Source organism: Miniopterus schreibersii, assembly GCF_964146895.1.
Source record: "Miniopterus schreibersii genome assembly, chromosome: 6".
NCBI lineage: Eukaryota > Metazoa > Chordata > Mammalia > Chiroptera > Miniopteridae > Miniopterus > Miniopterus schreibersii.
The window spans coordinates 13,920,638-13,931,329 of NC_138107.1; positions in this window are offsets into that span (position 1 = coordinate 13,920,638).

The following is a 10,692-nucleotide window of genomic DNA, read 5'->3' on the forward strand; positions in this document are numbered from 1 at the left end:
ATTTCAGTTAGCTCTTCTTCTGGAGAATTCTCTTGTTCTTTCATTTGGGGCTTGTTTTTGTTTTTTTTAAAAATATATATTTATTGATTTCAGAGAGAGGAAAGGAGAGGGAGAGAGAGAGATAGAAACATCAATGATGAGAGAGTCATTGATCGGCTGCAGCCCGCAACCCGGGCATGTGCCCTGACCGGGAATCGAACGCCGATCACCTGGATCCTAGGTCGACTCTTAACCGCTGAGCCACACCTGGCCGGGCTGGGGCTTGTTTTTTGTCTCCCTATTTTGGTTGCCTGTTTGGGTTTGTTTCTATGTATTAGGTAGATCTGCTAGGACTCCCAGTCTTTTGGAGATTCTCTGGTGCAGGCCAATGTCAGATGGTTTTTGTGACTGGCCTTGAGTACCCTGTTTGGAGCTACCAACAATCCACAGCTCTGGTTCCCTCTTCTGAGGCTGGGTGAATTTGGACAGGACCAAGATGCACACCAAGGTCTGCTTTTCCAAAGCCAGGGTTCAGAATCAGATCAGGCAGACTCAAAGCACCCAGAGGTCCACCTCTGCCTGCAGGCAGATTAATCTGAGTCTTTTAATGAGCCTCAGGCTGTAGACCACAGCAAGGCATAAACTCCAAAGGGTGGGGCAAAAGGCTATCCAATGGGTGGGGCAATTCCTTCCACCCCAGGCAAAAGTTGCCTGGCTGGCAAAAGTCTGCCTGAGAAAGATGTCCTCTGCAGTATGGGGGAATGACTCAGCACAAGAATCCAGATGGCTGCCCTCTGAGCTCTATCCCCAGAGCCATCATCCCTGGATTCTCCTCACACAGCTTAGTCCACTCTGCCCTCCCTCCGCTGGAGCCATAGGTGAGTGGCTGCACATGAAATTTTGAATGTTTGCCCTTTAAGGGGTGCCTGCATTTCCAGCCATCTCTCCCTGGCAGACAGAAACTCTGCTGCTTTTCACAGTGAGATGTTATGTGGGCACCTTTCTCAGTTCTGGTGCTCTGGGATGGGGAGCGTAGCTTGGGGTTTAGACCCCAGAGTTCTCAGTGGGAACCCCCCACAGCTGAGATACCCCTCCAGACCTTCAGCTACTGCCTGTGGGATCCCAGCTAGTCCTCCAGCACCTCCACATCTCCTACCAGTCCCTATGTGGTCTCCACTTTAGGTTCTTGGTTATCCCATGATTTCTTCACCAATGAGAAGGATTGTCCCAGCCAAACCTTGTTACTACCAATACTTCACACGCTTCATAATCTCAGTTTTAGATATCATACTTTCCTATTACCAACTTGTATCTTTTCAGCCTGTTCTCTTCAGTACCTAGACTCAAACAATTCTGTATACTTAGGTTGTGTTTACTTTTTGCCATTATAAATGCATTTAACAAATACTGAATTTGGACCCACTGGGATCACTGGGCTACATTACAACTTTTGTGGGCCCTAAGCACTTCAGCTTCAGGTCCCCCTTCCTCCACAAAAGAACATTAAAACTATACTTTATGACCATATTGGTATAAAGACAAATATAATCCAAGTGAGATTCATTATTATACAATAAGTCCTCACTTACTGTATAGGTTCTTGGCAACTATGATTTTAAGTGAAACAACATATGTATATCGAAACCAATTTTACCATAGGCTAAATTGATATAAACAAGAGTTAAGTTCCTATGGCATAGGGGTTTGGGGGGGTGGATGAAAAAGGTGAAGGGATTAAGAAGTACAAATCAGTTATTACAGAATAGTCATGGAGGTGTAAAATACAGCATAGGGAATATATAGTCAATAATATTCTTATAACTATGTATGGTGTCAGATGGGTGCAAAACTTATCAGGATGATTACCCCCATTAGTAAGTTATTTAATGTCTAATCACTGGGATATACACCTGAAACTGATATAATAATGTATGTCAACGGTAACTGAAAATTTTTAAAAATTATTAAAATAAAATTTAAAAAGTTCCTATGGCATATTTCTGGTCACCCAAACAAAACATCATTAAACATTTTTTGTTGTTAATTCTTACCCAAAGATATTTTTTGCATTGCTTTTTAGAGAGAGTAGAAAGGGGGGGGGGAGAGAGAGAGAGAGAGAGAGAGAGAGAGAGAGAGAGAGAAACTAATGTGAGAGAGACACATCCATTGTTGCCTCCCACATGACCCCTGACCTGTGACCCCCTCAATGTGCTGGCTACACTGGCCAGGGCTACATCATTAAACTTCTAAATAAAGATCCAAAACACTTCTAATGTTAAATATTGAAATAAATATGAGCTATACATACATTTAAGAAAAGTTAATAAAAACAAGTAAGATAATTTTTTTCCAACCTGCTTATTCCAATTCAGGGTCACAGTGGCCAGAGCCAGCCCCAGCAGCTCAGGGAGAAATGTGGGGACCCACCCTGGACAGGATGCCCTTCCATCTCAGGACACACCCACACACACACCCACTCAGGCTGGGGCAATGTAGATACTCAGTTCACCTCATGTGCATGTCTTGAGAATGTGGAAGAAAACCAGAGTCCCCAGGAGAAAACCCACGCACACATGGGGAGAATGTGAAAACTCCACACAGACAGAGGCCTGGCCAGGAATTGATTCCTTTCTTTCTTTTCTTTTTTTTTATTCTTTTATACCTAAGGACATGTTCATTAATTCCGGAGGAAGGGAGAGATAGAGAGAAAAACATCAATTTGAGAAACATCAATCAGTTGCCTCCCACATGTGCCCTGACCAGGGATGGAACCTGCAATTTGGTATGTGCCCTGACTGGGAATCGAACCCTTAACCTTTTGGTGTACGGGATGATGCTCCAACTAACTGAGCCACACCAGCCAGGTGTCACTTTTATTTTATTTTTTTGACTCATCAACATGATAGCAAAATGATGTTAAATGAAATTATGTTATTTGAGGACCTGTTGTACATTCATTTTTATTATTTTCATTTTTTCCTTCTGATTTTAAAATACATTACATTAAAACATTTTGTGGGTCCCTAAAAGAATTGTGGAAATGTTGCAGGGTGCCTGCTGCGGATCAGTTGGCCCTGTCTCTCACCCATTGGTCTTACCTCCTTCTCAGTGTCCCCTACCCCCGTCACATCCACCCTCTCCTCCTTACCCAGCTTTGATCCCAGGATCTATCATAACCAGTCCATTGCTTATACCAGCTCCCTGGCATCTCTCTCCTATTCTGTTCACCTGGTAAAACCCCACAGCTGTGCCCTCTCTGGCCTGCACCCCAGCAACTGAACATGGCTGGAAAAAACACATCTGCAGGCCGACTCGTCTCACCTCAATTCGTAGCTTCAAACACCCTTTGCGTGGACCATCAACATGCCTGCGTTTCCTCAGTTCTGTGGACTCTACCCTCCTCGCGACAGCTGTTGTCACCTTCTTCTCCTTCCTTTCTTCTCACGCTGCTAGCTACCTTGCTTCCAACTTCACGGAGGAAATAGAAGAAATCATTAGATAATTTCCCCACCCCCACGCCCCTCCTTCTCCCCCTGAAGCCCCCCACGGGGCGCTGGCTGCCTCCCCCTCGCCTGCTAACTGCAGGCTGGCCTGTCCCGCAGGCGTCCCCCCCACCAGCCCCTGGGCCACCAGTCTCTCTGGGCTCGTTTCCCTCACCCTGTCTCCCACCTGGAAACAGATAAGCTCCCTCAGTCCCATATTCCCTTCCAGCTCCACGCCTCTGCCCCCTTTACTGAGAACCCTCCACAGATACCCGTCTAGACTTAGTGTCTTCACTTTCTCCCTTCTCATTTAATCTTGAAACCACTCTCACCCCAGTCTGTCGTCAAGGTCACCTGTCAAGGTCACCAGTGCCCTGGCCATTGTCAAATCTCACAATTCCTCCCCAACCCTCCTCTCACTGGCTCTGTCAGCTGCATTTGACACAGTTGTTCACTGGGCTTCTAGGATCAGTCACTAGGACCAGTCCATCTACCCTAATGGCTCCTCCTCCTCAGGCCCCTTTGCTGCCTCCTGGTCTCCCCAATGTCTTCCATAGCCCAGGGCTTGCTACTCAGACCTCTTCTCTTTTCTCCCTTTACTCACTCCCTTCATGATCTCATCCAGCCTAATGGCTTTAAATAGTAGTTATAAGCTAAAGACTCCCGAGTTTATATTTCCAGCCATGATTTATCCTTGAAATCCAGGCTCATGTATCCCACTGCCTACTTGACATCTCCACGTGGTCCAATAGGCAACTCAAACTTAGTATGTCCAAATGCAAACTCTTGATTTCCATCCCCAAATAGTCTTCCTATGTCAGTCTTACCCCTCTCAGTAAACGCCTGTTTTAGGCCAAAACCCTTGGCATCATACTTAACTCTCCCCTCTCTCACATCCCATGTCCTGCAAATCCTGTTGGCTCTGCCTTCAAGTTCACCCACAATTTGACCACTTTTTACAATCTGACTTCCAACAGCCAGGTCCAAGCCCCTTGTCTCTTGCCTGGACTACTGCAACAGCTTCTTAATGGGTCTTCTATTATGGAGCAGCCAGAGTGATCCTGATTAAATGGAAGCCAGCTAGCTGTATGTGGTATTCTGTACTGAATCCTGAAACAGAAAAAGGTCCTTAGTGAAAAAACTGGTGAAGTCTGAATAGAGTCTGCAGTTTAGTTTACACTAGGGTGCCAATGTTGGCTGTTTAGTTTTGACAAACCTACCATGGTAATGTAAAGTATTACATTAGGGGAAAGTGGGTGAACTCTTCTTACTACCTTATCAGCTTTCCTGCAAGTCTAAAATTATTCAAAAATAAAAAGTTTATCTCAAAGATAGAAGTCAGATTATGTCACATCTCTGCTCAAAACCTTTCAGCAGATCCCATTTGACCTTATCCCCTGTGCTCTCCCTGCCTTATTCTGCTCTAGCTAAACTAGCCTCTATGTTGATCCTTGAACACATCAAATATGTTCCCTGCCTCAGGACCTTTGCATTGGCTATTCCCTTTGCCTGGAATGCTCTTACCCAGATATTTTCATAGCTCACACCCTCATTTCATTCAGTTCTCTGATCAAATTTCATTTTAGTAAAGAGGCTCTCCCTGATCATCCTATATAATAACCCCACCGTACCCTGGGCATATTTCCCTTATCTTGTTTTATTTCCCCCCCCACACTTTTCTCCACCTGGCATGATATCCATTAGCATATTTATACATTGACTGGCTCTCTCCACTAGATTATAAGAGCAGTGAAGGCAAGGGCTTTGTTTCGTTTATTGCTGTAGCCCAGCTGTTGATTTACCAGATCACACCTTGTACTGTTTAGCAGTGCACGTGTATTCTTATTTGTCTTAGTTTCTCTGTCTTTTTTGAGTCTTGGGTCTGCTTCATGGGCAGGTGAGGGATTTAGGTTGATTCTGTTCACTGCTTTCTCATCACTTGGAAGAAGAAAAAACTTTTTTCCTATGAGCCAGGCCCTCCCACTTAATCCTCACAACTCTGCAAGACGGGTATTGCTATTAGTGCGGTTTTATGAATAAGGAAGGAGTGGATACAAGGAGTTCTGTCACGGAGCTGGTGAGTGATGGAGCCAGTGTTCAGACCAGGCCTGTCTTTCCTCTGTGTCATGCAATTGATCTGGGCAATTGAGCAACTGTCTGGCAAACTGCATTTTCTGAAAATGGCTGCCATGAAAGCCTCCATCCCACATGCTCTTCTTACCATGTGACTTTGACATTCCTCCCATTGAGAAGTAAGGTCTATCTTCCCTTTCCATGGCTTGAGGCAGTCAGCTGTGGTGGACCTGAGGCTATGTGACTTCTGAGATTAGGTCACAAAAGATGATCCAGATTCTACTTGATTCTCTTGGGAAACTTACCTTTGGAGGTTGAGAGAATGACAAGAATTCTCTACGTGATCACTCGGCTCCAGGCCCACCCCTTTCTCCCACTCACCCATCTATAGGAGGCCTTGAGGTTAAATATTCTGCCCCCCATCGCTGTCATCTCATTTCCTGTCTCATCAGCCTGGGACCATCCTTATTACTCTTCAGGCTGTGTGTCAAGGCAAGAATATCAGAAGCTGCTTCAAACTCTGATTTCATCATTCATAGCTGGGTGGCCCTCAGGACACATCTAACTTCTCTGAGCCGCAAGGTCCTTGCTGGTAAATAGATGGATATCCTATGTACGAGGCACTGTTCTAGCACTTTACATGCATGAACTCATTTGAGCCTCACAACGTTGTGGGGCAGGTCCTATGCTTAACCCATTTTATAGACGGAGAAACTGAGACACAGAGAAATTTGTAATTTTCCCATGTTCCTGCAGCTAGTTAAGTGACAGAGCCAGGATATGAACCTAGGCAGGCTGCTTTAGAGACCCTGCTCTTAATTGCTGTCCTATTTTGGGAAAAGAGACCAGTATGGGCTGTGTGATGAGAGCCCCCTGGCTGATGCTAATCAACTCTGCTTTCATTTGGAGGACTTTGGAAATAGACTGGGCTGGAAGCGTGATGACTTTAGAGTCCTTCTAAGCCTGCCTTGATAGTGGCCTCCTTTTTGGAGAGACTACTAGACATGAGGCTCATTTCTAGTTCTGATCCTGAACAGTAACTCTGGCTCTCAGCGGTCTCCCAATCCTCAGGATTCCCCACTTTCCTAACCATCTCTTTTCTGAGTACCTGCTAATAGATCCTTCTTCCAGGACCCCCAGACACAGGGGTTCCTCCTTTGTTGCCTCCCCACCCCTTATCAGGGAGGATGGGGTTCTCAAGTTCCCCTCCTCTCTCCCTAGCCTCTTTTTCAAACAAAAAGTTGTGACCATTACCAACACCAAGTGAGGGTGCCGAGACAAGAGAATGGGGAGGGAGAGGAGGCTCACTGATTCACGCATTCATTCACCCATCCACTCCCTGTCAGGGCCCAGCACAATCAGGAGCAGGGAAGGGATCCCAGACACTCGATAAGCATTAGTTGAATGAGTGAATGAATTAATATGAATGAAAAAAAAGTACTGGGCCTTGACCTCAAGCAGCATATAGTCTAATAGGGCAGTCACACTCACTCACTGCTCACACACAAGTAAACAGGGGACCAGGTGTACCTGCAGGCTCTGGACCTCATGGAGACCAAGGGGCATGCAGGCCAGGCCCTTGTCCTCATCAGGTAAGGGACAATCATCTACCTGCTTGTTTTGTCCTGCCACCATCTCTCCAGGCTGGTTCCTGCCAGCCCAACGAGTGGGGGCCTCAGGTGGGAGCTGAGTTGGAGCAGGTAGGGAGTTAGGCAGGTCCAAGTCGTCTACCCTTCACTGGGCTTTCTGCCAGCACAGGGGCCTTTGGGTCCTGAAACAAATGTTCTTCCCCTGCTTGTTTCCTGTCCTCTACCCCCACCCCTATTGCACGGCAGGAGCAGGAGCCAGCTGCTGCAGGCTGAAACCCAAACCAGCCATTGTGCCCCACCTTTTGGCTGTGTGTGTGTGTGTGTGTGTGTGTGTGTGTGTGTGTGTTTTGGCAGGACTTATTGTGTGCCTCAGGAGTTGGAGTGCCAAGTCTCTGGCTTTAAATGCCATGCTTGGGGTACATAGACATACCTGCTCAAGGGAAGGCAGGAGGCTGGGTGAGGATAGGTACAGACTGTGGGTTTGGGGGTTAGTTGAGAAGTGGCATAGGGGGACACTTTGCCAGCTGATTGGCCCAGTGTGCAGTCATGTAGCTAATGTCAAGAGAGGGAACATGTCCATTTGGGACCATAAGAGTGTGCAGGCACATGTGCACAGGCCTGGAAGAGCAAGAGTTTCACCCCATCCAGAATTATGAGTGTAAAGCACAGCAGTACAAGGATTTCACATGCTTGGAACCACCGACGCCCATGGGGGGGGGGGGATGTGGGGGGAGGCATCAACAGCCCCGGCAGTCCTGCTCCAGCCACTCTAGCAGCTGCTAAAGGAGCCATCCCTGGAGGTTTGCTTGAAGCTCTGGGAGCTGAACCTCCTCTGTTAACCTTTTATGTGTAAACAATTGCTCAGTCTATTACATTCAGGGCCAAATTTCAGGTAGTCATCCAGGATGGAGAGAAGCCCTCCAGATTCAGCAAAGAGACTTGGGACCGCAGAACTACCCAGCCTCTATCGGGTTAGAGTGAAGCAGGATGAGCCCCAGGAGAGGGAGGTGAGCTGTTTCTTCTGTCCTTTCTGAGATTCCCCAGGACTCAAAATTGAAGTCTGAGAGGGAGGTACAGGTTTTCACCTCAGGGTGCCCAGAGTGTGAGTGGGAGACAAGCCCTGCCCTCAGGGGTCCCTGCCTTAGAGATGGGAGAGGCAGGACCCTACCAGAAGCCAGAAAACAAGACTTGGTGTCATATAAAGATGTATGGGCCCTAGCCTGTTTGCCTCAGTGGTTAGAGCTTTGGGTCATGGGTTCGATTCCAATCAAGGGCATGTGAGGCAACCAATCAATGTGTCTCTCCCATTGCTGTTTCTCTCTCTCTGTCTCTTCCCCTCCCTTCCACTCTCTCTAAAAAGTCAATGGAAAAAATATCCTCCGGTGAGGATTAACAAAAACAAACAAACAAACAAACAAACAAAAAAGATGTATCGGATGTACACTTTAAGTATTTTTTACAGGAAGTCTTTTTTCTTGTGGGTAACATTTACCATTCTAACCATTTTGAGGTGTACAGTTCAGTGGCATTAACATTGATGACCAGCATTCACATTGCTGGACGACCATCCCCGCTACCCAGCTCCAGAACTCGTTCATCTTCCTAAACTGAAACTCTTCGCCCATTAAACACAACTCCCCATCTTTCCTTCCCCCAGCATCTGGCAACCACCACTCTATTTCCTGGCTCTATGAATTTGACTACTCTAGATACCTCATATAAATGGAATCATACAGTATTTTTGTGTGTGACTGTGCACTTAGTATAATGTCCTCAGGGTTCATCCATGCTGGAGCATGTGTCAGAATTTCCCTCCTTTTTATGGCTAAGAAATATTCCGTTGTATGTATACACCACATTATGTTTGCTCATTCATGTGTCAATGGACACTTGGGCTGTTTCCTCTTTGGGGTTATTGTAATAATGCTGCTATGAATAGCATTATTGCATATATGAGTGTACAAATCTTTGTTTGAGTTCCTGCCTTCATTATCTTTTAAGGGTTAAATGGTTTTAAGACTATTAAAGAATGCAAGATCCCACCTACTTTTAAGATCTTTAAAATTACATTTCTTGGGCTCTCATCAAATTCAGCATCCCAAGTTAGGGAAAAGACATTTACACATAATAAGTTTATCCCCAGGGTGGCAGCTGTGGACTTCTATTAATAGACAGAAGAATCAGGAGACTGTATAACTTAAATCTACGGAAGCGACTAAGTTATGCCTCTTGAAGTTTTGAAATCATTGTCAAAACAACCACGTAACTAGGGTTCAGTGTGTCCAATCAGGGTCACAAATAAGAATATAGGAAGCCTCCTGGCTTCAAACTATTGGTAGACTATGTCAGTGCAACCAAAAAGGTTGCAGATGGCTTTAAGACCCTTCTAGCTGTCATGATAAAGAATTTGAGGGACTATGAGGCTGAGCCTAGAATGGCTGCAACTCTTCAGCAGTTTCCTCCAATATCTGGAGCTCAAATTGCTGTCTCTGTCCAGGACCTTTTCCACCTTCATAGTCTGTCAGGCCAAGCCTGGACTCTACACCAACACTTCCAGTCCAGCTGGGAGACTAGGTCTACATAAATAAAATCAGGAGAAAGAACTGTCTTCAGTCTGGGTAGATTGTGTCCTGGGAAGTACTTGACCATGTTTGTGCAGGTGGGCCCTGCAGCCCTGTGGACACCACATGAAAACTACCATGAAAATGCAGTGAGCCTAACTCTTTTGAAAATTGCAGCTGTTTCATAAGCCCCTGAAAGCCTAGAAGAGGTCTTTAATCTTCACCACCTTCCTCACGGTTCTCTTACGGTGATGGTGAGCAATTATGTAATTGTGGTCTAAGGGATATATAGGTATACATGCACCCACAGAGGGAGTGATGAAGTAAACCAGTCTCTTCCAAGAAAAATATCTTTATCTCACATATCCTAAAAGTTAAAAACTTTTGGACTGCGATTTCCTTTCTTTTCAAAGGCATTTTTTATGTTTACTGATACTTTTCCTGTTTACAAAATATGAACTTGGATCACTTTTCAAATTTACATACCATAAATTTGTTTATCTGACAGTTCATGGGCTTAGCTCCCTCTGTGGATCACAAAACAATTTCAGGAAAGGCAGAGACGAGGTCTGGGGAGTTGGTCCTATTTAGAAAAGAAAACCAGCTTCCTCATTCTTCTTTCAGGCAGACTCCTTTTGGTAAACAGTAAAAGTCGTATTTCAAAAAAATCTGAATCTGTGGTCTTATATGACAATGAAAGTCACATTTTGAACTGGCAATTTAAGGGAAACCTTAGATTGTATAATGATTGGGAGCCCTTATTTTAAGTTTTGCAAAAACCAATATAATTGATTCATTTAGTGAAATTTTATTAAATTAACAGTAATAAAATTTGTATGAGATTGAAAGCATGGACAGGATGGGAAATAAAGGTGACTGACCTGTCCCTCTGGAGACCTGGGAGTCTCTGCAAAGGTTTTATTTGTGTGTGTTGGTGGAGTGAGTGCTTGAGGCCAGTTCCACCGAAGGACAGACCCAGCTCCCATTCCCTAGGCCCAGAGAAATGGG